Source organism: Saimiri boliviensis, chromosome 21 (genome assembly GCF_048565385.1).
Source record: "Saimiri boliviensis isolate mSaiBol1 chromosome 21, mSaiBol1.pri, whole genome shotgun sequence".
NCBI classification, from domain to species: Eukaryota; Metazoa; Chordata; class Mammalia; order Primates; family Cebidae; genus Saimiri; species Saimiri boliviensis.
The window spans coordinates 7,688,374-7,700,651 of NC_133469.1; the positions used below are offsets into that span (position 1 = coordinate 7,688,374).

Genomic DNA, 12,278 nt, shown 5'->3' on the forward strand with positions numbered 1-12,278 from the left:
TGCATTCTGCTAGCATAGGTGTAGCGCCAGGGTTCACGGGAGGGGCGCACCTGGACCCCAGGAAGCCACCAAAGTACACCCAGGTGGCACTCCCCTAGGCTGAGGTCAGCCCCAGGGCCCCCATCCTCCTGTTCCCTCCCTCTAGCACGCCTTGCTCGGCCCCCCAGGTGGGCACCCCCGGCCCTCCTACCTCTGCAGCTGCTCTTCCTCCTCTTTGCTGTTTCTTGACTGCCCCGGCCTCCAGCCCTTCAAGGAGCTGTCACCTTTCCCTGGAAATTCCCGCCACCAATGTCACAACCCTTTCAAGCCTTTACTCAGAGCCCACGGCCCCCCAGCTGTACCCGGTGGCCCCTCGGGACTCCCTTCTGTTCCCAGGCACCAACTAAGCCTCAGAACCTGACTCCTATGTGGGCTCCTCCTCCACGCAGTGGCTGCCCGGGAAGGAAGGTGGCCCTGTGGCTTCTGGACTCCAGCAGGGTCCACAGGCTGGTTACGAACTTGCCTATGGAGCCCCCGACTCGTGTTTATTTGGCTCCTGTCTGAGGCTGATCAGGGAGGCTGACACATCCACATGGGTCCCTGGGCCCGCACCGTCACCCATGCTCTCCCACAGCCCTTTGAGGTAACATCAAACTCCTAAACCTGGGAAGGTTTGTGCAAACAGCGGTGACCGCCAGAAGCCATTGTCATAGGAAGTGCCCACTTTTCCTGAGAGGCCGTCTCCCCGAGTGACTCAGCAGTGCAGTCCTGGCTATTTTTAAGTCACCAGCAGAGGCCGAGTGATTGAATGTGTTATTATCCAATGATGGCTGGTGATCATCCATTACTTAACTGAGAGAATCAAAGTACAAATTGCCGGGTTCGCTCAATTACTGCTAAAACGGTATAAAAGCATTTTAATTGTAATCAGAACGGACTCTCTCCAGTGTGGACATTAAAGGGAACGGTGAGTCATAAATACAGTGACCCATTTATCTCCTTATCTGCTTACCAAACAGAAACATTACACCCCGCCGAACGGATTCGAAAAGCAGAACCATGTTAATTAGGTTTACTGAATTAGTGGAACATCTAAATTGGATTCCATTCCAGTGTTTAGTTGAAGTTCATCTTAGCTTGGAGCTGGTTTTCCAGCTGAAGGAGGAGTGTCAAGTGAAGTAATGAACCTAATAAAATTATTTTCTAAAAAAATTAAAGTAAAAGACCCATCCATCAGACTTACTTATCTTTTTTTGTCTTTTGCAGAGATGATTTGAGAACTTCACAGATGATTTTTAGCTCAAGAGCCACACCTCATTCCCCTGTGACATCAGGGTCCTTTCTTCCCCCAGCGGCAGGACGCAGGGGCTTGTCACTTGTGCCCGGGCCGTGTGGAGGTGCTGGGTGGGCGTGCCCGGGGCCATGTGGAGGTGCTGGGTGGGCGTGCCCAGGCCCTGTGGAGGTGCTGGGTGGGTGAGCAACCAGCCTCGCTTCACCCACAGGAGCTCCCGGCGTACAGAGGATGGGCAGATACGGTGGCCCATGGGTCTCCAGGCGGCAGGAGTAGACCCCAGCAAGCTGCAGGCCTGGGGTGGGGACAGGCCTGACCTGGAGACTCTGGGCCATGAGAAGCCCCCGTCCACATGCGCAGGGTGAATCTGCCATTTTGAAGGTTGAAACAAAGCACAGGAGAGCCCACTCAGGTTCTCCCTTCTGGAGAAGAGGCAGCTTCAGCCAGACATGCATGCGCTTGCAAAGGCCGGCACACTCTGACAGCCGAAGCCAGAGACGGGAAGCAGGAATTGCCCCAAGGCTAGAGGGACACACAGACCCTTACCCCCCACCTGTCTAAATGCCCCATGTGTTTGACACACGCCCACTACAATGGCAAGAAGACGGCAGAGGTAACAGAGGAAAGACCCTTTCTAGGAGGTCATGGGTGGGAACCTTCTGCTTACGGAAAACCCTCTCCTGGGCCACCGACGGCAGTCAAACACATCACACACAGAGGAAATCTGCACAAAAGCAGGCCATCTACAGAGAAGCATCCTGGAACTGACTGCAGGGGCTAACCTGCAGTGGAGCCCTCAGGATGAAGCAGCAATGGAGCCTTCACCGGCGAGGATCACCAGAGCGAGCCCCGAATTCTGCACTGCCGGAAACACAGACACATTCATGCGACAAATCAAGGCTCAGCAAACAAATGGTGAAGCCTCGTCATAAATATGAAAAGGCACTGGTGATAAATAAGAACCAAAAATAACAACATCTGACAAAATAATTGATGACAGTGTTGTGGGTGCTGTGGGGATGGGTGAGTGTGGACAGAAGTTAAATCATGCTAATTTAACTTAGCATGCAGGAGGAGGATAGATACACTGAATACTTTTAGATTTATTTTTAAAGATATGCTTAAAACGTAAGGGTAATAAATATGTCTTGTGTGTTTATACACAAATGTACACACATAGAATGTACCAAACTGACAGAGGGAAATAAACTGAACAGAAGAAGGGTTAGCAATTATATAGTTCTTCTCTGCAGTTTTATATGACACTTAACAGACACTAATTCATTTACTCTTCACCCAAATGCTATGGTAGGAAGTTACTATTATATCTGTCAAAATTGAAGTCATATCAACTTAAGAAAAATTTTAAAGTTTATTGTCAAACAATTAGAGAAGGCACAGTTCACAATCCAAGAAACTTCAAACAGTATAAAAAGCTTGCCTTTGGCAGTCACAGCACAGTTAATAAAGCATAAAAAGGAAATATTCCAACTTTTTCATGATTAACTGGCATATTTTAACTATTTTTTTTTTAGGTGGAGTCTTGCTCTGTCGCCTAGGCTGGAGTCCAGTGGCGTGATCTCAACTCACTGCAACCTTTGCCTCCCGGGTTCAAGTGATTCTCCTACCTCATCCCCCCAAGTAGCTAGGATTACAGGCACCTGCCACCACACCTGGCTAATGTTTGTATTTTTAGTAGAGATGGGGGTTTCACCACATTGGCCAGGTTGGTCTCGAACTCTTGACCTCAGGTGATCCACACACCTCGGCCTCCCAAAATGTGGGGATTACAGGCATGAACCACCACACCTGGCTCACTTTAACTTCTTTTTAGCACCAGTAGAGCTGTTTGAGCTGTTTTGTCAAAGGCTGATTGGTTTAATGTCACTGAATCACAATAGTAAGAATGTGAACACAAACTATTTTGTGTTTCATTTATGAGTACAGCTACAATTTTTAGGATATCAGGATGATTTGCTTCAGCTATGAGGTTAGGAGTGGCTGGTCACAAGGTATATCCGAAATGTGGCCTCCATTTTTATTTCTCTTTAACATCCACATTTCAAAAATATAAAAATATAAGTATGGATGGATTCTCTCTACTGAAACACTGGTACTGACTGTTTTTAAGTATGTCTTATGGACACCTCGAGTAAGAAAGGAACATGTCCCATATTTAGGTGAACTCCAGGAAATGAAAGAATTGGAGATACTGAGAAAATTGCTTAAGTCTCTTTTTTAATCAGACTGAGTCAAAGCACTGGGATCCCTGCTGTGGTTTCCAGGAGGCAACTTCTCCCCCAGCACTCTCCTGGTCTCATGGGAGACAGTTTCACTGTCACCTAACTGTCATTCATGAGTTTATACAAATGTATGCAAAAAAAAGTTAAGCTTAGCACTGAATGAATGGGCCATCAAGTTTTCATACCAGACACGGCAGATCTGTCTGCTCTTAGCCATGTTGAAGAGACTATGAAGTGCATTTGGAGAAGGAAAAAGTAAAAGGCGACAGAGCTGAGACCAAAATAATGAGAAGACAATTCCACAAGTACCCAGAGTGACACTGTCATAAGCCAGGGGTCTCCTCTGGGCTCTCCATAGAACCCAGAGGAAGAGATTGATTAGACAGGGGGAGAGAGAAAGAGATATCAGATAGATAGATAGATAGATAGATAGACAGATGATAAATATATTAGATGATAGATAATATAGATAATAGACTAGATAGCATACATTAGATAAATGACAGATTAGATACATGATTGATAGTAGATAGATGATAAGATAGATACATAGGTAGGTAGGTAGATAGATTAGATAGATAATAGAGAGATGATGGATGGATGGATAGATTGGATAGATGATAGATAAATAATAGGCTCAATTAGATTGACAAGATAAATAGAATACATTAGATAGACAGCATATATTAGATAGATGATAGATAAGATAGATACATAGATAGGATAGATGATTAGATAGATAATAGACATAATGAATGGATGGACAGATGATAGATAGATAAATAGATAGATAGATAGATAGATAGATAGATAGATAGATAGATAATTATCAAGAATTGGCTCCTGTTATTATGGAGGCTGAGAAGTCTCACAATATGGGTCTGCAAGTTCAAGACCCAGGAAACCCAGTGGTATAATTTAGTCTGAGTCTGGGGACTCAGGGGGACCTGAGAACCCGGAGGACCAATGGTAAATACAAGTCCAAGGGCTGGAGAGGACGATATGAGATATCCCAGCTTAGTGAAGCAGGGAAAAGTGGGTGGATTCCTCCTTCATCTGCCTCTGTTCTATTCAGAGCCTCAGGGGCTTGGATGATGCCTGCCCACGTTAGGAAGGGCAGTGGTCTCTTCTAAGTCCACTGACTCAAATGCTGACCCATCCTGAAACAAACTCACAGACACACTCAGAAACAATGTTTAATCTGGGCATCCCACGACCCACTCACACTAACACATTAACTAGCACAGACATCAACTGAACTTTCAGGTACATGTTTCAGAGTGAACATACACTTGAGAAGGTCGTAGCTTGGAGCCTCGGTTTCTCTACATGCATAATGGGAGGAATGATTTACAGAGTTATGTGCGTTATGTCCGTGAGCAAGAATGTCTGGGGAAATGGTCAGCTCAGTGCCTGAAACAAAACAAAACAAAAAACACACTCGAGATTCAGTAGAGATGTGCAACCCATGTGTCTCAATCCTGAGAGTAATACCCACACTGAATGTTAAGTAGGACTTTTCCATCATGTTCTTGTTGAGTCTGAGGCCCAACAGCTGAAGACACTGCTTTACAGGTGGCTACCACCACTCCTGCTAACCTGAATTTGAAACTCTCAACCCAGAGTCCAGGTCTGAAGGAGAAGGTAGGAGAGTCACTGAAAGAAAAGAGTATGTTCATGGTGTAGAGTTGCATGGCATTTCTCCTTATCTCTACTCGTGGGGAGACAGGAGAGAGATCACTGGTTCCTAGTCTGAATGCTGGAAAGAAGGTGAACCTGCCTCTTGAGACCTGGATACTGGCTTGATAGCTTGCAGGACATCCCAGAAGAGCCCAGGGAGAGAGTTCTTGGGAAAGTCTGGTGTGACCTCCTGGAGCTGGTGGGGCAGATCGGCTAAAGACTCTGGCCCGCAATATGGGCCAGATTTACTGTCTGTGGACAATTATCCTAGGACAGGGCACTGAAAGTTCAAGGCTGGCTGCAGAAGCCCAGCCCATGGGCCCTGAGCAGGAGGAGGCTTCCCATACAGCAGAGAGGACTCCCCTCCAGAGTCTGTGTGGCAAAGACAAGGGGCCTCATGCACAGTAGCCAGGTTAGAGCCCCAGAAAGGCCTTCAGCCAAGAGTACAGTGTGCAGAGAGAGACTAAGGTGCAGCCCACATGAGTAGAGAGACTGAGGGGGCACAGTGCTCAGTCATGGAGTGTGTGGCCTGCATCGGACTTGCTTCAGAGAAGGGGCAGGCTTGAAATATCCAATGGGCAGACCAGGTATCTAGAAGCCCACAGAGATGGCCCATAGGAGGGAGCCAACTTTTGGGCATTCAAATCATGAACAAGAATATTTTATCTTCAATATACATGTTTATCACCATAATCATCATCACTATCACCATCACCATGATCATCACCATCACCACCATCATCACCATCAACACCATCATCATCACATCACCACTCTCATTATCACTACCATCACCATTCATTATGCCCATCATCATCACCACCAGCATCACCGTTGTTATCACCATCATCATCATCATCATCACTATCACCATCACCATCACCATCACCATCACCATCATCACTATCATCACCATCATCACCACCATCACTATCACCATCACCATCACTATCACCATCACCATCACCACCATCACTATCATCACCACCATCACTATCACAATCACCACCATCACTATCATCATCACCACCACCATCACTATCACCATCACCATCACCATCATCACCACCATCACTATCACCATCACCATCATTACCACTATCATCACCATCACTATCACCATCAGCATGATCATCATCACCATCATCACTATCATCACCATGATATCACTATAATCACCATAATCACTATTATCATCACTACCATCACCATCACCATCATCATTGCCCCCATCATCATCATCATCATCATCATCACCACTATTCCCATCCATAATTATCACTATCACCATCATCATCACCATCATGACCATCATCATTATGACCATCATCATCATCACCATCACTATCACCATCACCATCATGACCATCACCATCATCTACCATCACTATCATCAGATAATGAATTATCTTTTACTGTCTGTGGACAATTATCCTAGGACCAGATTTCTCTGTCTTGGCACTATTGACATTTGAGATCTGGAGAATTCTTTGTTGTAGGAAGTTGTCCTGTGCACTGTAAGACATTTAGTAACATCCCTGGCCTCTACCCACTAGATGCCAGTAGCAACTGCAACTCCTAGTTGTGACAACCAGTCATATTTCCAGACATGTCCATCTATTCCCTGGGGGCCAAGTAGCCCGTTTGAGACCCACTGCTCAAGGACCATTTGCTCTTGCTCTAAAAGCAGGATCCCATACTTAGGGACTCATGTTCCCGTGCAAAATGAGCATGGCTGTGTCTGCCTGTGGGAGAGCACACGGGGAAACACCGGATAGAATTTAGATTCTTTAGCCGACCAGGGACGTCATACGGCAGAGAACATTGCATTATTTTCTCATGTTCACTGAAATTGGAAAATGCAAATCCTGATGACACCTTATGAAAACCCAGATAGTGTCGCCAATGTGAGCGCGCTGGAAGGAGAGAGAGTCGTGATGACTTGTCTCTGTTGTCATGACTTTAAGCTACAGATTGGAAGATTCATTTTACCCAAATGCCAAACACCGATTTGGAAAACACACTGAAACATTTCCCTTCCCCTCAGTCCTGTTCAGACGCTGTCTGTTCTTTGTTGTCACTGCTGAATTCCAGAAATGCCCGAGTTTACTCGGATTCATTGGCCCTGATGTGGCGGTTGGAAACTGGGAGTTAATCAGCCCACCTCCCCCGGGATGTGAGGGGATTCGGAGAGGAGAGTGGTGGTGTTGGAAGAGGTGTGACTCACTGTAGACATCACTGAAACGGTGCAAAGAGCAATTGAAAAGCTGCGAATGGCAGAAACCGCCGGGATGCCTGCACCAGCTCCAGATCCTTAATCTTCATTTTCCACTTCTTTGATCTGCACTTTGATTAGCTTCTCCCTTTCTCCATCTGCTTGGAGTTGTCGTGATTAATTTACAATAGATTTCCTTGTGCCCTTTTTCCAACTGTTTCTCTCGAGTCCTTGGAATTCTGACAATCAGAGGAGAGGAGCGGGTAAGCGTGGAACGGCATGTCCACGACAGCACAGATGTCCGAGAGCACTGTCGGGGACAGGGCGAAGGCACAGCTCCCTCCTCACGGCACACCAGGTGCATCCCATGCTGTGTGGCATCTTCTGGCCTCGCCCTCATAACCATTGGGATGCCTCAAATAGAGCTACCTTCTCAGAAACACTGCCAGCTTCCCATCTGGGAGACTAAGATGACGATAGACATGCGACGTCTAACAGAGACCAATTTTTGTTGAATACTTGATCTGGCCCCCAGTGGTGGGCAAAGAAGTGACTCTGGAGGTAACAGGGGAAATTGAGGCACAGGAAGACACACATCCTTTTAATTTACACCACACCTTCCAAACTCGTTCTCCTTTAGTTCCAGGAAGATCTCACACTCTTGGAGGTCTCTGCTACCCACCAGCCCTCATGGATGCCCAGCCTTCCACAGCATGTCCCTATTCACTCTTCCCTGAATACCATCCCATTAAGCTGAGCTTCACCGAACCCTGAGTGGCCCATTCGTCATCCCACCCTTCCCCACTTTGGGTCAGCCCCAACACTATCAGCAAGCCAACACCATCCCCACTGATCACACTCTTGGAGGTCTCTGCCCTGCATGGTAACCCTGGGCTCTGTCCTCAGTGCTGACATCTGCCACCTAAGGTCACATCTCTGGGCCTGCATTTCCCCACCTCCCACAGTGACACCTTGCACCTTTCCACCTCCATGTGTAAACTCGCCTGGGCCAATTTCAAAATTCAAGAAGACGGTGCCATGACCTCATCTGCAGAGATCTTACAAGTGCCACCAGGATAAAACAATGTCCCACTCCTGGAGGACCAACCACACTGCACATCTCACTTCACCTAAGTTTCAGTTTGGCCAAGACGTATTTTCCACCTATACAACTTCCAAGAAAAACAAAATAATGTAAGAAGTTCTCAGCGCTGGCTGAGCTACACCAATTTAAACAATTTATTTTTTTTTTTATGTTGTCAAGTAGAACGTGTCAAATAACTCCTTGGTTAAATTATCATGTAAGGCCAGTCCTGCTAATTTTGTCGAAACCAAGTTATAATCAGCCTCAATGTGGTTTGGCTGGGTTTGTCTCTGGAGGTTGAAAGCCATTTGCACATTATAAATAACAGCTTTCACTTCTCATCAAGATTTTTAAAGTCTTAAAAGCAGGTTGCAACCCCAGCAAAATGTTAAATGCAGACAACAGCTCAGAGGCCTAGAGTGACTTACCTGGAGTCTCGCAGCTGAGAAAGTCCCCACTCGCTGGCTCTCTAGCAGAGGTCTGTTTGGCCTCAGAGCCCTCCGGCCACTCCTCTAAACTTGACCTCTCTCTGTGACCCTCCAACTCCAAGGCCCACCTCCCACACCCACTCCTTTCTTCATGCCTCAGAAGCAGGAGCAAGTGACTGTCATGGAACCAACTTGAGGCAGGAACATTCAGACACGGCTTAGAAAACCCACATTATTATAGTTACAAGCTCTTTTATTGGTTTTACAACAGTCGCATCAGAACCTGAAGCAGTCCTACCTAGCACGAGCTGAGACACGGGATAGAGCTCTCCATGCCACCCTACTCCCAGTTCTTTGGTCCCTGTGGGCTCAAGGGGTCATCGTGCCTCCTGTCGCCTGGCAGCTGGGTGGGACCACATGACCAGCTCTGTCGTGGTCCTGAGACATTGCGGGACAAGCCATTCGAGGCCAGAGCCCCCACTCGCTGGCATGACTCCCCCAGTGCGCTGCTGCCTGGCCACTGCAGTCCCAGATTGAAATGGAGGGTGCTGAGAGTCAGAGCAGCCCCAGGAATTCTGAGCCAAGTCACAGGGGATGAGTATCCGAGAGACAGAGGGCCTGGCCTACATTTGCATGAGTGAGAAATAAGGTCAACCCAGAGATCTGAGGTCGCTTGTTACTGCAACAAGCCAAGACTATCCCCGCTGATCTTACCCTTACTGTGTTGCAGACGCACACTCCAGCTGTCTCGTCCCCTCTTGTGTCCACAATAGATCTAGAAACCAGTGTCTCCTAGTATTTTGACTCTCCAGATGTGACACCTGAGCCTTGGAGAAGTATGCTGGACATTCTAAGGTTACACAACAGACAGAGCTCAGGCTCCTACCTGGGCTTGTCTGACTCTATAGCTCTCAGGTGCTCCACAAGCCGCCAGCCCTTACGGATGCCCAGCCTCCCACAGCATGTCCCTACTCACCGTTCCCCAAATACTGTTCCATTAAGCTCAGCTTCCCTGAACCCTGAGTGGCCCATTCCTCATCCCACCCTTCCCTCCTTCGGGTCAGCCCCAACACTAGCCTCATTCACCCCTGGTTGATCATAGACCATCAATATCTCCTGTGTTAAGACCCTACTTGTTTTTCAGAAACCTTATAGTCCAACCAAATATTGACACCTGACTAAAAGTTCAATTGCCAGTGGCCAAGGTCCAAATGTTAAATTCATTATCCTTGCCAATTCAACAGTCCTGCAATTTCTAGCTTCCAAACGGTCCACATTTGGCAAAACCCAACTCAGTTTAGAAAGCAATAAATGTGTGTTTGCTACCTGTAGAATCCTGTGGACACAAGTCAATATCAGATTTCCCATAAGTATGTCATGTGCTCAAAACATTAATACCAAGACAGGAAAATGATTCTAACATGATAATGGTGATGAGAGGGATAAGAATGGTGACAATAATGACAGTCTGACAATGGTGATGACAGTGGTGTTAATAAAAAAGATGATATCATGATGGTGACAGTGGTGATGATGGTGGTGGCAATGGTCGTGATCATGATGAGAGTGATGATGATAGTGGTGATGGGGATGATGGTGGTGGTGATGGTAATGATGATAGTGGTGATGATGATGATGGTGGTGGTGGTGGTGATGAGGGTGATGATGATAGTGGTGATGGTGATGATGATGGTGATGGTGGTGGTGATGATGATGAGGGTGATGATGATGATAGTGATGATGCTGGTGGTGAGGGTGAGGGTGATGATGATAGTGGTGATGGTGATGATGGTGGTGGTGGTGATGGTGATGACAGTGGTGGTGATGATGATGAGGGTGATGATGATGATAGCGGTGATGGTGATGGTGGTGGTGAGGGTGAGGGTGATGATGATAGTGGTGATGGTGATGATGGTGGTGATGGTGATGATGGTGATGATGGTGATGATGAGGGTGATGATGATAGTGGTGATGATAGTGGTGATGGTGATGATGGTGATGGTGACGATGATGGTGATGATGACGATGGTGATGGCAATAGTTAAATCCATGTACTGGGAACGCTACTTCATACTCACATTTAATATGACACATTTAATATGTCACATTTAATATGACAATAATACTACTTACCCTTCCTAACACATCCATGGGAAAAGTGAAGCACATGAAGTTAAATCATCTGACTGAAGTTACACAGTTTAACCAAGGAACGAAGACTCAAACCCAGGTATTCTAATTTCACAGACTGTGCTTTAGACACCACTGCATATGCAGACCAGGAAATGTGATCAGCCAGAAAGACCAAATCCAATCGACTCATGTATTAAAAATGCACGGATTCCCCTCCACGTGAGGCACCCCTGGGGACACTGTCCAGAGTCAGACATTCTGAGCTCTCCAGACACACACCATCCACAGAGAAACTCCTGAAGTTCTTCTTCCATTTCCCTGCAGTGAGATCTCCTCACCTTCAATGGGGGACTGACCCCAGCTCCCTGTGATACTGTCCCCAATCCCTCGGCATGGAGCACCTGCCCCTCACTCCTCTGTGCTTCATAGCAGAAGCACTCGGCATCTCTAACTCAAAGAAGCGTCCACCACGCTGCTTCTTTCACTGGGGGCCGGAGGGAGGGCCATACCATGCAGGTCTCTGTGTTCCTAGCTCGAGCCCTGTGTCCATCCTGTTCTGTGGTAAACCTGCTGAGCTGGGTAAAGGGGCCCATCATGAGAAGCTCTGTCCTCTGTAGCTCCCACTAGTCTGGAAAACAATTATCTATTCACAACAGCGCTTTCCCTCTTGTGATGGGCACCACCAGGGGAAGCTGTAGCTTACAACCAAAACTTGAAATAAGAGACCTAACAGCCAAAGGTGATCAGAAGGTTCTCTAGGGAGGGAGCATCTAGGCTCAGCCCTAAAGGATGTGTCAGAGTCAGCCACAAAGAAGACCACGGAGCTAGCACAAAAAAACCATTTTGAAGGAAGGAAGGGAGAGGGAGCAGGACTTTGGGAGTGTGGCGTAAACTCTTTAAGAAGTACTCTGAGCCAGGCGCGGTGGCTCATACCTGTAATCCCAGCACTTTGGGAGGCCAAGGCAGGTGGATCATTTGAGGTCAGGAGTTCAAGACCAGCCTGGCCAACATAGTAAAACCCTATCTCTACTAAAAATAAAACATTAGCCAGGTGTGGTGGTGGGTGCCTGTAATCCCAGCTACTCAGCAGGCTGAGGCAGGAGAATCACTTGAACCCAGGAGGTGGAAGTTGCAGCCGAGATTATGCTGTTGCACTCCAGCATGGGCAACAAGGGCAAAATGCTGTCTCATTTTAAAAAAATAATAAAATAAAATAAATAAATAA

The 12,278-nt window shown here is 47.0% G+C and overlaps 1 long non-coding RNA gene across 1 annotated transcript in view; it reads right to left on the reverse strand.

The window, feature by feature from the left end:
- LOC141582630 (uncharacterized) overlaps window positions 1–12,278 on the reverse strand; it is a 138,577-nt gene that overhangs the window by 103,497 nt on the left and 22,802 nt on the right. The window lies entirely within an intron of this gene.